Source organism: Schistosoma haematobium, chromosome 7 (assembly GCF_000699445.3).
Source record: "Schistosoma haematobium chromosome 7, whole genome shotgun sequence".
Lineage (NCBI taxonomy): Eukaryota > Metazoa > Platyhelminthes > Trematoda > Strigeidida > Schistosomatidae > Schistosoma > Schistosoma haematobium.
The window spans coordinates 8,878,351-8,896,349 of record NC_067202.1 but is presented as its reverse complement, the minus strand read 5'-3'; positions in this window follow the sequence as shown (position 1 = coordinate 8,896,349).

Below are 17,999 nucleotides of genomic sequence, written 5' to 3'. Positions count from 1 at the left end.
TTGACTGGGGTAAGTCTATGAGATCCTCTTTTTCGGAAACCTAATAGACCATTTGAAATAGGTTTTAGTTTTTGGATTTATTTTGGTATCATTCTTGTATAGATTCTAGCAAATCATATTGGCAATACCAAGATTAAAAGGGTGGATTTTCAATTTAAATATGTAGACTAGTAGTATAGTAAATCGTTCTGACTAGCGTCACTACATATTGATAGTTTCAGTAGAATGTTTATCCTGCATGTTCCTGGTGAAGTTCTTTTAGAGATGTTGAAATGATCATTTAAATATTTTTACGATCGCCTATCTCTAATGGAACCTGGACTGGCGTTGGAAAATCTGCCCTCGTAAAAAAATAAGTCAGAAAGTCAAAATTACGTGGACATTCACGATTCGGGCCATAAGTTCTGACCATAATTCCAACATTAAATACTAAACTACTATAACTCGAATTTGTAATAGAATGAAATAAGTGTTTTCTTCAACTTCTGAACTGTACAAAGTTAACCCATCACAAATTATAACTTATGATTCCTGAAAATGCACCTTCGGCTCTCTCTCTTTTAAGACAATAACAGAATCCAGTACAATTTACTAGTTCTGACAAAATCTTGGTAATTACAAACCAGTTCTTCGTTGGTTTGAAGTAAGCATCACTCATGTCTGAAAGAATTCAAGTCCTAAACCTGTGAAACAAAACTTATCAAAATAAATTGCAGTTTATTTCCGTCCCAAATGTCTCGGTTTACAGAAATCAGATTAGTTTCTCTGACTCATTTATACCGTATAGATATCTCCGGAAAGTCCACATTATCATCGAACTCAAACCAGGAATCCATTGATTAGATGCTAGTTCTCCGAATCGTGCTACGAAATTTGGTTTCCGAACGGATCTCAAGTTCGCCTGAGTCACCCAGCACATCACATACTTTTCCTGTGAATGGAAGAAAACTAATATATTGAAATACAAATAAATGTATTTGATTCACATGGCATCTGAACGAAATACTTGTGGATTGAAAAGAAACTTAAACCTTCTGGTAGTTGTATATCAAAGTGTAGATGTTGAGGAAAATGACCAGTTGTTTAAATCCATTCACTGTTTGGGCACCTATTCATTGTTGAGGATTCTTTTGTAAATGTTCATGTGCTAATCAAGGTCACTTCAGACAAAAATAATAGGCCACATTTATTTTACCTGTGTAATATTGAGGTGTAATGCTCTGGTATTTGCAGGGTCCAAGATTACATTTTTCAATCTATCTTAGGGAATCAGATAAATTCTGATTGACATACAAGACTTTATGGGATGAACCGAACGACCCATTAAGTTGCAGACTACGTACTAAGTTGGCCTGCTTTTACCTTGTACTTATACTTACGCCTGTTACTCCTCATAGAGGAGCATGGGCCGCCCACCAACATTCTCCATCGGACTCTATTGGGCAATCCTTCCCAGTGGTTATTCACCCTTTTAATATCTGCTCTGCCTGTAGGTCTAGGGTTACTGCCAGTTCCAAGTCCGTGTAAAGGAGGGTTGGGCATATGATCAGCAACCTCACTCCGTAGAAAATAACCTGGTTAAAAAAACGTTGACTTTCTACTTATGGCACCAACAAAATAAAATTCATATTGAGTTTCGGAGGACTTTGCGTCAGAATGATTTTGATAGACAAACTTTTAGAATGATCCATGAGCATAAGCATCCTAGTAATAATCCATAATTAAGGTCATGGTGACCTATTATTGATCGACTCATGATTCCGATAAAAACTTGACAGTCTCCACAACCCTATACTGATGACAAACAGTTAGGTTAAAACCGCCCGATTTCTATGTACTAGCACAAGTAGTTCGTCATATATTGTGGTCATTTTTTGTTTTAAATCCTCTGAATACTTGCCCTGAAATTCATCTTGGATTGTTTCATAACCTGTGGATTACAAATAAAGTAATGACAACTGGGTTTTAACTCAGTTGCCCTTTGAAAAGAATGTGTTCGCCATAAATCAAACAAGGCACTTGTTCAACTATGGGACAATTTAAAGTGTGAACTACAGAAAACTTTCAAATGATACTGAAATATCCGCGAATGCCATTTTATTTCTATACTTCATCTGATGGTCCTGATCTGCGTTAAAAAGTATGTTCAAATCTATGTTAACTGTAAAATGGCTATCAAATTAATTTTACACTGGGAATCACAGTTTTGTAGGGACGTCTATATCTACTTATGTACGAAGAATGCCATGTTACTATTAATTGTACTTACTAAAAAGTCTCGAGTCAGAATATCCGATTGCATAAAAAGTGCAGGTCCGGTCGACAAAAAACATCTATAGCATGAAAACGCTTAACACTGGTATTACCCCTACAACCGAAGTCTGGTTTACGGATAGGCCAATCATGTTGCAAGCTTGACGAATTTCAGCTCGTATGTTAGTGGACGATAGGATTTGATTGGTTTATTTAAATAGACAGATAAAGCCTAATGTTTCAAGATTGTGATACAAACAGCTAACATTAGAAATATTGATCTTCCGAATTTTCGCGCACCACCATGACCTGTCTATCATACCGTTCATGACAAGTAGGACGCCTATACCGACTACTATTTTTTTTTAATTTTTGTCCCTAAATCAACATCATCACTGTTGACATTACAACTCCATTGCATTTATGTGCCTTATTATTGATTGGCCGCTAGGATGTACTACTTTTTGTTACCATGTAACTTAGTTTATTTTGCAAGCAAAACTTGTGAAACTAAACATGTTTGCCAAGGTAGTGATACAACGGAAAATAGTAAAGAAATCAAATACAATATTTATAGAGGTTAGCACTGGGATTACATCTCAAACCTACAGGAGGCTGGTCGCGGCCCTGATAGCTCAGTGGTAACATCTCTAACTGTGAAGCTGGGTGACACGGGATCGAATCCTTCAGGGAGCACCAGTCCCCTCAAGCTTACAGGTACACCTTGCTGACGAGTGCCAAGTAACATGAAACCCGGGAGGGAAATATGATTGATCAATTAACATCATGATATAGGTTTCTCTCGTCCTTGTTTTTACGGATAAACTTGAATTTATAAATTGCGACACTGAGTGATTTCAAATAAACACTCATTTAAAACCAGAAAGCACTGGACAACTGTTCCTTCCTATTATTCGACTTCTCAACAGTGCGCATCCACGACCCGAACACAGATTGAACCTAGGACTTTGTATTTATGCTTTGAGTATCTGAACAACTGGATGAGAAATCCTATATGATAGTCATCTTAAAAGTATAAGAGTGGAAGTGTTTTTGATATGATGTTTTCTTCATCTTCAGCTCTGTACTACTAATGCACAAACCCATTAACTATCAAGTATCAATTGCACAGAGGCTTTTGTTGTTGATCTAATATCGTATTCTCTATTCATCTCTCCCCCTGCCTTTTTCTCTGGTTTTTCCAATCCTTTGCTTCTTTTCTGTTGGTTCCCTTGTGTCAAGTGTGTCGAGTTGTGTATTTCGTGATTGTGTTGAGATCGGTACATTGAATAAAAGAAAATGGTTCAACTTCCGTTAACCATTGATGACTTGTCACCTTAGTATTCTAAATATTATTAAAAGACAGGAATGCAAGATCTAATACATCTCTACGACAGTGAATATATGGACGTCGTAGTTCTCTTGTAAATATTTATTTATAATGACACTACAAAATCAGCCGTCTGAGATGGGGACATAATGAATCTTATTACAGGAATAACACATTATACTTCAGTGATTAGATCTCTTGATAAATTAATTCGGCTAAATCACCTTCTGAAGTTAACAGTGTACCAATTTCACTTGATTCTTAAGTTGCTTATATTGATAAAGTTAACTATTAAATTCTTGTCTGCCGTACAATACCTAGTACTATAGACTTATCTAAACTTTCCTTGCTACTCAATAGACTATAGATTCTGATTAATTTACTTCATTCATTAATTAGCTCATTATTCGTAGGTTTGCTGTGCAGTATTTAATTCAAATGTACTTTGAAGATTATGTTTTCGTTATGGTACTTACACGATCGTAATAGTTTAATTTATAGCGACCAACTAATCAAAAAGTGTACCACGACGATCAAGACTGAAACAAAACTTTTCAGAAAGAACTTAGATATTTTATAGCGATGGAGATTCATTTTTATAGTACGACTTATTTTACCAATCAGAATGAACTGGGGAAACATCACACCATTTCTCTTATTCGACCGATTGTGTTACAATGAAATATGGTTTTATAACAGGTGGTAAGTAGGATTAGTGGCCAAATCAATAGAGACAATACGATCTCATGTTAGCATCTTACTGAATATCACTGCATTTTCAAAACTATTCACTACTTCTTAATCTTCAATGATAATTGAATTTACATGAATTTCTTCAAATAGTATACTTGTAACTAGATATCAACTACTCAGCTTATAAACACTAGTAAAAAAGAACCGATAAGATTAAGAAACCATAGAAACATTACTGTGTAATGACACCAAAAGAAGAGAATTACATGTAATTAAGGCAGTAGAATACGTAGGTTTTTTGACAAGATCATAAGAAATTTAAAACAATTAGTCCCTTTGATAAATTTCGATAATGCAATGAGAAGACCCCCTTTATGTGTTCAAAAACAATTTGTGCTTACAATTAGCCTATCCTGGTAGTACCGATTTACTATCCAGAGTGGTAATCACATTTGTTTTTGTGTACTTTAATATTTTTCCTTTGTTATGACTTACCCTTAACCTGTCTAGTTGACCTTTTAATTTTCATATATAAATGTTCTTAACAAGTATATGTGTGATCAGATTGTACGAAATGTATTGCGCAAATATATCACATAATTCTGATAAACTACGTCTTCTCATTGCATTATCGAAAGATCATAAGAATTTTTTACTCCAGTAACATCTTCAATAAACCAGTATTTATTATTTTATGAGATTCAGTCAACAATTAGTTTCTTTATCCATTTTTGAGTAATATGCAATATTATGTCTTGTAATAGTCTTGGATTTCTCTCCATCCTCTACCCATCTGAATCAAAACCAAACTACTAAGAGGGATATTTTTTTAAACATATAATTATTTTATCTAGTACAAATTTTTAATTTAATTAAGTGGTTTACTTTCATTACGTTTAATTTAAATATCATTGACTGGGTGAATCCACCAAAAATTGTTTATGTTACACACATGAATATTGTTTAGATTGATTTTAAAGTTATTCTTTACAACCGTATAATGAGATGTATTTTCGTTCTGTATTCTTATCTCTTGATCATCCTCTAGGAATATTCTAATGCTAGTTTTTGTATATGCTTAAGTACATAACCTTGATATTAGAAAGTTGCCGTGAGAAATGTCGATTAAAATGAATTGGGAATCTTAAAGTAAAGCATAAGAATGGATGTAAAATAAGACTAAATATTCTAAATATGCTAGTGGAAATAAGGATAAAAATCGTACACCCCTATATGTTGATCCAATAAAACTATCTTTTATCCCACAGTACCAGTTTGTAAACTGAGAGCTTCTCCGCTTCTTTCAATTAGTTTATGTGTCAATAGACAATATTTGGTAGTGAAAATGTACCCAAGTCATCAAAGCCAACATTGCTGCATAACTTTCTCAGTTGAGATTGGCGTATGTGTCCACGGTTTTCATTATAAGAACTTTCCGGGTTAATCAATCCGACTATTTCTGATCCCCCACTTTTAAGGACAATTGAAAATACAAGCTGTTGCCAATTTTACTGAAGTACTTTACATTTAGATGATGTAAAGCTGATACCATACTAACGAAAGCTAATTACCTCCTGATTAACTTAGGTTTATGGAGTCTGACCTAGGATTTCTAGTCAAGTTTACGGATTTATGATTCTAACGTCAAACTCAGACCCTTTTTTCAAGCACTAGAATAATTAAAGATAAAGTCTTGTTCGATGGTGAGGTAATTAATTCTCATATCTTACTAGAACTGAAGTCGGGCTTAAATACAAGCATGTCTATAGCTGTAAAAGGACAATCAAACATATTCCCATTTCTAATAAATTTACAGCGATATTTCAGTGTTAACGTAGACAGAAAGTCATAACCTTTATCCTTTACATCTATAAAAAGCAAATTACTTCTTAAACTGTGATTTCATGTTTTTCTGTACTGTCGAATCATATTAAATGATAACAGTTTCATTTAATCATTTGTTGAATAGCGGGAATGAAGACTATATTTGAGCTTCATTTAACAATATTGTTTTCACAGTCATTATTTACTTGACTCTAGTACCAAATTTATCATGCTGTCTTTGTGTTTAGTAACTATAACTCTCATATTTTTTTTAAAGAATTAGGTTATTTATTCCGATCAATTGTTCATGTTTTCTTAGTCTAGCCACTTTTCAGTTGTTTACTGATTTTACAATTCATTCTTTTCAGAGTCAGTTAAAAGTCACAATGAATGTTATTTAAAATACAGTAGTAAGATGAATTTATTATCCTCATCACAATACAATAACATTGGGATGTTACCCTTAGTTGGATTATTGTTCATTGTGATACCTGAACTCGTTATTTATGAATTCCAAAAATGAAGTATTGATAATGGAGAAGTGATGATTGATAACATGGATCATAATGAGAATATGTACTTGTTTATGAAATTATGTTCAATAATTGAAAAGATGATTGATAATTTTATTTATTCAGATTTAATATTGGGTCATCTCAATGTCTTTTCCTCATTGTTTATCTTAGTCATAGTATTCAACAAACCCTAGCTTTTAAAATAAATATATAGTATAAGTAAGCAATCATAACTTTATAATTTAATCTTTATTTTCAGTCCAATGGATCTGAATCATTATGGTTTGAATTATTTTTCCTGGCTAGTGTTTTTTAGCGAGTTAGTTTTCTACGGGATGGGATCGCTAACCCGATGCCCAACCTTCCCCTTTTAACCGGGCTTGGGACCGGCAGTAGCCCAAGAGGGGCTCTAGGCGGAGTTTTGAATAATTATAATGTATTCATATTTCGTTGACCGATATAGACATAAATGATATTTAAGTCAGATAAAAACCATATCTTTTTTTCGATAGATCTTCATTACAGAAAAAATGAGTTGTAGAATATCAATTTCTTGATTTCATAAGTTCTCGGTAAATGCTTACAACAAAACCAATTATAATGTTGGAAATGTATGAAAATCTGTATATGTACTTTAATTTTACTAATCAAACTAATATTTACTGAAAGAAAGAAAAATAGACAATCTTAATGTAACTTTTGAGTTTACAAAATGATTAAAAATAGGTTTCTAAGAGAATGTAGGAAAATGATACATAGAAATTTAAGGACTAAAGTGCATGAAGGTTGCTAAAGCCTTGATTAGTAGAGCTATGTTCTCACTGATAAACCTTTAGTCAAAATACTAATGTTCAAAATAATCAGTCACCACTCTAGTTTTTTTATCTAAGGATAGTTTTTGTTATAAATCATTGTTTCATTTGGGAGAAATAGGTTATTATAAATCAGGCCACAAACATTGTACATCAACTGTTAATTCACCTAGATTAATGCATAAATTGCAACTGATCGATGAAATTCGTTCAGCATTATGGTTTGAAAATACAGAGCACCCATTATTAATCAGTTAGTCTAAATATATAGAACTCCGACTGTGGCTCTTCTAGAATTACTGTCAGTTCCAAGCCCGAGTAAAGAAGGAGGGTTGGGTATGGGATCAGCAAACCCAACCTGCAAAAAACAACCTTGTTACAAAAAAAACGATAACCAGAAAAAACCATTTAAACTCTGCCCTACAAGTTTAAGGATATTCATTTAGAAGAACTATCACACCTCATGATGAAAGCAGAGATTCTTTGGAAGTCACGTGAACAATGCCCCATCCAACGACCAGAGCAACAATTTTTTGTAAATACATGGAACGTCCGGACAATGTGGGAGACTGGGAGGACCAATCAAATAGCTACAAAATGAGGAAATACAACTTGGTGATTCTCGAAATAAGTGAAACTCATTGAATCCAAGTTGGATAGAAAATATTAGATTCGAGAGAGATTCTGTTCTATTCTGATCTTGAAGAATAAGATGCTCCACACACTCAGAGAGTTGCACTGATGCTGTCCAAAGAAGCAGGAAAAACACTTATAGGATGGAAATCTCATGGATCCGGGATCATTAAAATGTTGCTGAACCGGATGAAAGATGCAGTAGACACCTAAATAAGAGATCAACAGACTGAATTCTGTTGGGATCGGTAGTGCAACAGACCAAAAAGCGACACTACAGATCATCGGTGAACAATCATTTGAATGGAAATCGTCACTAAACATCAACTTGATTGACTATGAGAAGGCGTTTGACAGCGTGGATAAAAGAACATTATGGAAACTTCTTCGACACTATGCAGTTCCAGAGAAGATTGTCAACATTATTCGTAACTGATAAGACAGAGGACAGCTGACAGATGCATTCTAAGTGAGGACCGGTGTCAGACGAGGCTGCTTACTCTCCCCCTCTCTCTTTCTTCTGGTGGTCGACTGGATTAGGAAGACATCCACCTCTGACGGGAAGCACGGAGTTCAGTGGACAGATTGGACGCAGCTAGATTATTCGGACTTCACAGATGACCTAACCGAACTCTTCTAACCCATACACACCAACAAATGCAGGTCAAGACAACCAGTGTAGCAGCAGTCTCTGCATCAGTAGGCCTCAACATACACAATGGAAAACCAAAGACCCTCAAATACAACACAGATAACATCAACACAATTACACTTGATGGACAAGTTCTGTAATAGATGGAAGCTTTCACCTATCTGGGTAGCATCATCGATGGGAAAGGAGAATTCAAAGCAGATGTAAAGATAAGGATTGACAAAGGAAAGGTAGCATTCCTACAGTCGGACAACGTATAGAACCCAAAACAACTGTTAACCAATATCAAAGTGAGAATCTTCAATACGAACATCAAGACAGTTCTAATGTACAGAGCTGAGACTTGGAGAGCTACGACCTACTACCTGAGAAAATCGTCAACATCATTCGGAATTCATTACATAGCTGACAGACGCATTCCAAGTTAGAACCGGCGTCAAATAAGACTGCTGGAAAGTATTGCCCAGTAGAGTTCGATGGGGAATAATGGTGGGCGGCCTATGCTTCTTCACGAGGTGTGACATGTAAGTAAATATATAATTCTTATAAAAGATCAGTTATGGCTGTGGATTTTGGTGGTTCTACCTTTTACTTTCAGATTGGGTGATGCGCATTATATTCCTGAATATCCTTGCTTTCTCTTACCCTCAATTTCTGTTCTAGTTGACGCTTTTTATACCGAAATGTTCTCAACGTGTATCTGTGTGATCAGAATGTTCGAAATGTTATGCGCTAATGTATCATATAGTTCTAATGATGTTCGTCTTCTTATTAAGCATAATCGTATGTTGTACTCATTTTGTCAATTTATTTGATGTCATCCAAGACTATTCTTGCCTAATATGCTTAATATAACGTCTTTGTTTAGATGACAGCATAGGTATTTTAGATCTATGTGACGTATTATTATTTCGGTCATTTTAGTTTATCACTCTACCTCCATTTACGGATCGATTGTGGTCAGAAAAATTTCCTCCTGTCTACCCATTATTTTGCGTTGGTATGTTAGTGTGTCTAAGTTTTCTAAACACATGCCTCTTATATGCATGCCATGTGAAGATTCCATATCCTTCAGATAACCAATCTTTTATTGCTTCACGTAGTCGTTTGTCTAATTTTCCGTCCCTTATTTCAATCGGTTACCAACCCACATAACATATTATATGCAACAATGTACATTAATCAAGGCACCAGTTTTTATTAAATTTTTCATACATTATAAATGCCGCATAGTTTCAGCCCGGAATATAGATTTCACTCGTCGGCGTTTAAAAACGAACCAATCAGAGGTGCGCGCGAATTTTTTTCTAGCCAGACTGATAACCTTGTGACTTGATTGGCTACTATGTGCGCTAGTCGGTTTGATTTATATATATCGTTATGTGAATTTGTTGATTGCAAATAAACTACAGACCACTTTTGTTGACGTTATTTACAAAAGTAGTCATGGCGAATAGACATGGGTATGTCAACTACTGATTGTTTTTTGTGAGTTGAATTCCAAAAGTTATATCGTTATTGTTGTAATTTCTAATTATTGAACCTTTGAACTGTGCAATGTTGTGATTCTGGGAGGTAGTTCGTTGTGTGGTTTGCTTATCAAAATGAATAAAAGAAGACCATACAACCGACTGGCTTTCCCATTGTACAGCATTAAACAACAATATTGATTCTTATTGATGGGATCAGTTAGGAAATAAATATAATGGAGCTGGATATTGTTTTGTCATTGTTTGTGATCTAATAGATCACACTCCGTTGTATCTTCGTGAATAGAATCTAAATATTTTCGGCCGTCTCAATAAGTTGGTAAGTATGTATGTAGTTGTCGATATTTTCCCTCATTCAAACAATTTGCGAAACCGTAATTCATTGTTACCTATACCTGTTCGATCTTATAGGTCTATGTAGGACAATATCCCCGTTCGAGTTTTTCTTAGAATTCCATTTCAAGAGAGGTCCGACTAGCTGTTAATTCATAAGCATGTCCTGATGTTAAACTGCACCACCTGACCAGTCGGGATAGAGTAAGCAACTTCAAGGCTGTGGCGTATAAATCAATCTAGCATGATGCCTTTCAATTAGTGTCAAACAAAGATGTAAACTTCCGACTATAGTATAGTTAATTTTAGTAAGAAAAACATCTTTGAGTAATTACAAGACGTTATAATGCTGAGAAAAACTAACTTGTACATTCAGGAATATGAGCAGTCCGAATGAGTTCAAATGTATAGGATACGGAATGATATTTTGATGCAATACTTACTAAAGTTAGGATTACAACTGAGTTAGAATTAGGTTTGGAATCAGGAGTTATGGTATATACATAAAACCACCCTGTCTCCCTGATCTTAACTAGCACTTCTAACGGTTAAAAGCCTATAGCCAACTTATAAAAAGTCACTAGTTGTGTATGTGTATTGATTTTCAATTATAATTCAGATTTGCTGCTGGCTGATTGACTAAAATACATCAAAATCTCAACGTTGATAGACATAGTTTGACTTTACCGTAAGATGGTATTCACAAATCCTCATCAAAATTTACTAGTAAATCATTTCAATTATTTCATCTTGGTTCAAGGCCTGGAAAAGATAATCATTCGACACATACATACATACACACACTATTTTGGTTTTTTGTTCTATCGCTAAACCTCATTTGCGCAAATGAACGAAGAACTTATTGATTTCAAAAAACTCTTGAATAAGTTCAAGTCCTCACATTCTGTTAGATAGTAGTCCCCCAGTGACAACATATCGTGGGATCATCTCTGCATTACTACGAAGCAAATCATCTGTCGAGCGTGCAATCGTATAGACCCATCAAGAGACTGATACTTATGAATAGTTGAACTCAAGCATCATCTTATCCGTATTTCAGTAATGTACCTAATTTTATTCAGTCTTAATAACTAACCGACCAACTACATGAGAGGATTGAACTTTATGGAAAAAGAGAGAAGGCAATAAGTGTTTTTATGTGGTTCATTGCAAGTTTGATGTAATCACTTGACTACTAGACGTTTTACCGTCTTTCTGTCAATACAAGATTTCGTTGGAATAAGTAAATGGCTGCTTTGTGTAGCGTATTTTTTTGTAAAAACGTCAAATTATTATTACTATTATTAGTATTAGTACTAGTGTCAATACCAGTATTAGTATTATTCACATCTAAAGTTACCCCATTTGGTAAGTTTTTCCACCTTATGACTGTATTTCTTTGAAAAAAAATCTTAATGATCGTTGTCTATGTTCAGGTAAACCAACCTCGATAAATGAGATATTAAGTTGAGGTGGTGGAGAAGATTTGTAGCTCGGGTGGATGATTTTGATGGAGTTTTGTTCTCTGAGCTGGATGGTTTGGCCATGGAGTTTTCATCGTTCTTCTGAACAACATCATCAGCACAAATTTCAGGTAGAAGTTACTTATGATCTAATTATCGAGTTGTTTGCGTAAAATGTCTGTACTATAGATCAGTTACTGTTTGGAAAGGTAAGCTCCCATACCATTTATCATATCATTAGATGATGGTTAAAATCTGAGTGACATTAAGTTGTTTTCAAGGTTAAGAACTAAGTTCCTTATGAAGCCAACATTCCAAGATTCTTGAAGATTGTTTCTAATACATAACATTAGTCAGCTCATTGTTCCTTCCATACAACGTTCCTGTTGAGATTTCGGTCTACGTTTGAAGTTAGGTTATTTTATTGGTTTCTATCCATTTGATTAACTGAATATAAGAAATGGTAAATTAAGGAAGAAATAGATCTTTAAGTGTTGATGTGAATACTGCCAATTCTGATCTTCATATTATTAGTACTCAACTATTCAGATTATTTAGTCGCCTTTAAATATATGGTCCATAAACCAACATAAATCAAGTAGTGAGGTCATAGGAATTGTGCGTTCATTATATTTATTATTTGTGGTTAAAAATAGTGATAAGTTGGAGATACGAGAACAGGATGTAACGCGAACAGATCAATTGGCCAACATATACTCAACAATACTTCAACAATGACAGTCACAAGTGGGTAAGGAGAGAGAAGATGGAGCTCTTAAGAAACCTTTCATATCTCAAGAAAAGATAATAAGTGAGTATCACAGTGTACTTAGCATTTTGAACAGTAAAATAACCAATAGATATACGTGAAAATTACATGACATTGCCGTATTTTAATAGTAACAATAAAAATTTTTGCTAGGCTAACTCCGGCAGGCCATGACGATTATACCGATTTAGGTGAACCGTAATATCGCACCCTTTTTAAAACAACTGTTCATTAACTAATATCAATGTTCTTGCGGAATTACATCATTCATCATCTCTTTCGATTCGTCCTTTTGCATGATAATAGCTTTTTCATCAGTCGATGGTTTCGATGATTTTGGGTGTGAAACAAAATACTTGTTTTCTATTGGAAGTCCTCTTGATTGCATTTTGATCCTTCTGAGTTTAGGGAAGGTGTTTGTTCAGGGACTTTCATATATTGGTCCAACCTCTATGAATTGAGGGATAGTCAGCTTAGCTGATCCAGTAGGAGTTGATTAGCTCTAAGCGTTTGGACATGGTTAATGGACTTTGCGGTTATCGCGATATTAAGGGTAGCATACATTCAAGGTGAACCACTTTCATTTTTAATCAAAAATATTGGAACTGCTTAAGTTCAGAAGGATACTGGTTTATTACAACCTGTTTTTCAATCTTCGTATCTTAGCTCCAGCTCTAGGTAATAGATCATGGGACCCAGATCTTCTAGAGAAGAATACATTATTAGCTTTCTACCAGCTACAGAGAATGGTTTTTGTTGATCCACAATGATCATGGCTTTATTTCGAAAATGATGTTTGCTTCGGAGTGAGACGCGTCAGTTTGTAGGGGCTGACCCTATGTCGAGCCCACATAGGTTATTCTAGCCTCTGGACAGACCAATCTATTCATTCTTTTTTAATCAGTGTCGACAATATTCTACAACCCTCTGGATAACTTTCCAAGAGACGAAATACGTCATAAAATTCTCTAAAGGATCAGAGGTGGTTACTGCTAATCACAATGTCTCGCTAATCTTTGAATTGCTCTATTTCCTCCAGTTATTTTTTGACAGTAATGTTATGCTTGAACTGGTATCGAGTTCTAGTTGGTGCGACAACCCATTATTGCCAATGTAATGAATTTCCATTGCTTTGAGATGATAATCTGATAAGCTTAAAAAGTTATCGATTTTCTCACCGATTTGTGTTGTAATCGGTTTCGTATTTTGAATTGATCTAACTGCGTCTTCTATTGAAGAACCCATGTTTGTCCAGCATCATCTTACATTTATTTTGATAATAATTTTTGTAACAGCATTATCAAGGGAAATTCTGAGGAAAATAATTCCAGCATATAGATGAAGGGGTTTCTATCTTCTGTTTTGCTGATTTGTTGTAATAGAGAAATGATTTGTGTACCGTTGACTCAGTAAATTCAGTGCATTAACATTAAAACATCCTTGATCTCTCAAACGAACCAAAATGGTGCCATGTTTGAGGCTAAACAACTGTTGTTTTTTGGCGGCAATAATATCGTTAATTGTACCAACATGTATGAGAAGATCGCCAGCATTCATCACTATTTTCAAACACCAATAGCGATAATTAACAATGGGAAACTAGTCACTGAAAAATGTTTGAGTGAGGGGACGGTTGCTACCATTGTCATTTTGAGTTAATTTAATAGTAAAATGATATTGAAATAGTTATCGAGCTTTGCTAGCCAAGAATCGTCATCTGAAACGATAAAAATAAGCGTTATCAACTATGGATGTCACGTGTTATCATTCCTGTTTCATTTGTCCATACACACAGACAGTCTCTTCATTTACTGTACCTATGTGAGATGTGGCAACGTGGACTATGATTGACTGATACTAATGATGGCGGTTTCATTTCACATCAACTCATTTTTATAGTCATCTAATCAAAGTAAATAACACGGACAACATCATCATATTAATCTAAGTTAGTGTTTGTACTCAGGATCTTATCAGCAAAGTGTCCAAATGTATGTAAATAAACGAACAGAATAAAATATTAAACAATTTGTAACTTTAAGTGAATGAACTCAGTTGTTAGCTGTTGATGAAATGAGCATATTATAGCTATTCAATATCATGTGTTTTTCAAGTATTACTCAAGTATTATATAAAAACTAATTGCAAAACCTACAAATGAGACCGTGAATTTTAAACATACTCAAGTATAAGCTAGTCAATGAGATAGTAAGTATTGACAATCTCGTGTACGTTAGGAGTGTAAATTATACACGATGCTCCATTGTCTATATTAGTGGTCAGATGTCAATATGATGACTATGCAGTTCAAGACATACTCATTCCATAAAACCATTAATTATTGATCTTAACCATTCAGATAAGTTTAGACTGCAGTGTTTAATCTTCTATAACTCAGTTAGTACAGTTGATGATTGTACCAAGTTGAATAAGGTGCACAATTAAAAATAGATACTACGTTGTTCTATCTCACTGATTACCATAACTTAGTGTAGCGGTAACAAAAAAGAAAACGAAAATATGCAACTGATGGATTTCAGGTAGATTAAATTCCATGTTTCTCAGCACTGTTACCAATTACTGATGGGCAAACACTTGTCTTATAACAATAAAATAGAAAGAAATCAAATTAAAATTGTTTTCAGATTATACAATAAACATAATTATCCTTGTTACAAAATACTCATGTGTTGGATAATTCCCATTGTATTTTTTTAATATTGAGTTTCAGTATTATTAAGAACTATAGAATAATAAACTTAGTTATTAATTTAATTTATTTCATCAATCTAATTGCATTAAGGTATTTTTGTTCAGTTGTCTCATTTAAAACGCACTCAAATTGTCACTTAATTCAATTAAGTAGTGATCCTAGTTGTACTTGAGGTTACATCCTAGATTTTATAATCAAGAAACATATCTCTAGACTTTCTGGTCACTACCGTCGAATGTTGATCAGAAAGTTAATAAATATTCATAAGTTATCAGTGTTATATCATAGGTGACTTGGAAGCACTGTATTCATATCATAGAATAAGTGAGTGAGCAATGTTGAGGTAAGGTGTAGGGTAAAGGCTAAATATGGCAAGTTGGTTGGTGAGGCTGTATATTTTCATTAATTAAGGTGTCTGGGATATGTTTTCCATATGCTCGACCAGCACCTACTTCGACTTGCATTATTGGTTTGTGCAAGAACAGGTTGAAAGAAAACTAGGGGCATTCAGACCAAGACTTAACATTAGTTCATGAAGTAACCGACTGTTTGTATAAGCTATGTTGATGGTTTCAGAATACCTTTTTGGAAATATATGACGTGTCTCAGAATCAGTCGCGGTGGATAGGATGCATCTACTCTTTATCTTTCCCTAGGTTTTTGGTTTTATGATCTTATACTTTTTATTCATCCGTTCTCGAATAATATCTTGAACACTCAGTGTTTTTTCACTATTACTGATATTCCTACTTTGGTATTCATCTTCTTCATTTCATCTTGCTATGGTGATATAATGTGATAACTTATGTCGATTCACATTTATGCCAGGTTCAATAATGCTTACTTCTCTTACCAATGCCTAATATTGTTGCTGAATAATTAATATTTACAATACATTTGAGTAACTATATTCCCCCATCACTACTCAGATTATCAACAAATTCAGAGATTTATTTTAAGTGAATAATTGGAACCTTCTATTACTCATTAAAAAATGGAGGAAAATTACAATCTTCCATATAATAATGTTAATTTTAAAGCATGTAATTAGGAAAATAAAAAAAATATGTAGAATCAAACGGTTAACCTGTTTCTTTTATGTTCTACCAAAATTTCCGAATTCAACTTTTCAATACCATATGCTTCACTGTTAAATCAATTTGTGAAATAATAAACATCGACTGATTAAAGTTTATTATTAACCATATACTTACAAAATATTTCATAAATAGGACATGGCAAAACGTGAACAGTTGGTGAAATAAACAAGCTGGAATGATAACATTTAATTATTTCAAGGATATTGAACGTTGTATTTTACCATGCTACTTTTTATATCTGCGGGAAAACTGTAACGTACTATAAGTGCGGACACAACTTGTTGCTTTCCACTGTATGACAGAATCAAATATGATATTAATCAACTAAAGGAAGAAAGTAAGACTGGAAAAATGAAGATTTATTCATATAGCAACCACAAATCTATAACAGATACAACCACTGAGTCCAGTATTAATCCCATAAGTATATCAAAATTGCACTGAATTCATATATGATTCATTTAACTTGTGGTCAATAGGCAAATATAAATATATTGAGCTAATCAGTAAAGGATACGTTATTCAGTAATTAAATGTGTGTAAATGACATACAATATCAATAGATTTAATTGTTTTAACTAACAGTACAATAAATTACTGCATCGAACTCTGTCCTTGTGAAAGCCGAGAATAAATAGATTAGTTCACTATAAAACTGAATTTCTTATGAAGTGTAAGCGTTATAGATTGAGCAATTGACTAACTCATGATATTCGATGATAACTATTCTATATCACTAAGTTATAAAATATTGACGTCGTGGATTTGAGAATAAATAGTTTGACGAAAGTACTGTGTTAACCTTAACATTCAATATTCCTGACTTCATTCCATTATACAAGATAACTGTTTAGAAATCTGATTTTAAATTGATCTTTAAGTCTAATATTATCAACTTCTCACAATTGATTGATCACTGGGTGGTGATCAATGTCATGCTTGTCTAGTCCTTATTAGTGCAGATCGAATGCTATCGATCATGCTGCAATGTGGCCACCAGGGAGCACCAGTTCCCTCAAGATTACAGGTACACCTTGCTGACGAGTGCCAAGTAGCAGGAAACCCGGGTCCAGGGTTTCCTGTTGACTACCTCCAACTACCATCTAAATTATCAACTTCTGGTGAAAAGCATCTTAATATCTGCCAGTGATATCATGTTGTCCTTTAACTAATTATGATCACTTCTGAAAAATAGAATAAACTCTAGTAAACATATGACCATTGTTTGATCTTTCATTGTTGAGATTTTTTTCACAAATTTAATATTGATCACCACGAGACCTGTAGGTTCTAAATTCGATCGTTACAGGCGGAATGGGACGAATCATTTATCTAGTGCTTTCTATTTTTCACTGTCACCTCAACCGAAATCAATCTGTGGTGAATGACACATACAAATCTCAGTGTCTCTCACTGAAG